The following is a 1,500-nucleotide window of genomic DNA, read 5'->3' as shown; positions in this document are numbered from 1 at the left end:
ATTTGCACATTTTCTTTAGTATTTAGTGCACTTTCATGTTTTTATGTGTAACTTTAAAACTTTTCCCTGCTGTGCTAATGACTGTTTGCTTCTGCTCTGCTCTGATAAAGTGAATTCTATATTTGAATGAGATATTTAAAACTCTTGCCAGGAAAGCTTCATAAATCAACTTCCAATGTTCCAAACAACAAAAAGAAGAACACAGACACCACCAAAATCAAAACAGTACAAAATGCAACAGATTAATGAAAACCTTTACTTCGATTAATGTCTTAGCTAAAGATTTCATGATAGTTGAAAGTTGTAAAAATTCCAATTGAGACGTCTTGTCATGGCATCTGTCATATCATAGTTAAAGTAATAAAGATTTTACTTAGTTTTGTCTTTCTATATTCCTGAAAATTATTTTAAGTAAAATGTGTTTAGCAGCTTGCAGATCTCTTTAGCAGAGCTCATCAGTGTTTGTGAATTTTACTTGATAATTAGTGGTTTCACTCAGGAAACATTTGCTGTTGAGAGAAAGTTATCAAATGATTTTAGATCAAATTCAAACCAAAACTATTCAACAGATGAGTTAATATAAAGTCAGGAAATGTCACCATATCAGCACTGCACTGGAGTCAGATGTTTGTCCTTTGTAATGATGGTAGTTGATACTGGTTGTGGCTTTTTATGTAATCATGACAACAATTAAAATCTGTATAAACAATCAAAGTTTCATTATGTTTCTTCTATCATCATTAATACAGAAAACCCTGTTCTACTGGGATGTGAGAGGTCAGCTACAAATGGGGATTTCATTCATTTAAAAGTGAACTTGGTTAAAAGATGATTTGTTTTCTCATATTGTATTCAACAGGCAGTTCAGTTCAGACAGGAAGACCATCTTTTTTGTATGCTCACGTCATAGTTTTATTTCTCATCCCTCAGTCATTCTAATCCTCTCTCTGCTCAAACTGATCTCTCTCAAAGCCAATCATTTCCTTGCTGTCATTTCTGTGCCACCAATTAAGATGTCAGCTGTTCACATCACCTGGTCACATCTAACTCCCCATCACCACCCAGTCTTCAGCTTCATCAGTGGATCACTTCATTAACCTCATCAGCCTGATCAGTCTCAGCAGAAGTCAGATTGAAGTCAATAGTTTTAGTAAAGTAATTTTCTATAGTGTAGGTGCTCTTCTACAATGTGTGTGCAGTACTGTATAACTGTATAGCCACAGATGTCACTCACTCTGTTCAGACAAACTCTGAAGCTATTTAGTTAGTTCAGTGAGGTTGGCATGAAGCAGGTCTCTCTCTTCAGACACAGAAGAGAGCTTGTTATTACAGGCCTGGAGTGTATCAGTCAGTTTGGCAATGATCTCTTCACCTGAACCACGCATGTAGTGGTTTGAAAGAAACCAAAAGACATGTTACATGTATGTTTATTTGGTCAATTATCTCAAATACCATTTTAAAACTTTTACATTCTCAGGAATTACAGCTTCCAGTGTTATG

The sequence above is a fragment of the Scomber scombrus genome, chromosome 13 (assembly GCF_963691925.1).
Source record: "Scomber scombrus chromosome 13, fScoSco1.1, whole genome shotgun sequence".
Lineage (NCBI taxonomy): Eukaryota > Metazoa > Chordata > Actinopteri > Scombriformes > Scombridae > Scomber > Scomber scombrus.
The sequence above is the reverse complement of the archived record's forward strand: the minus strand, read 5'-3'. Positions refer to the sequence as shown.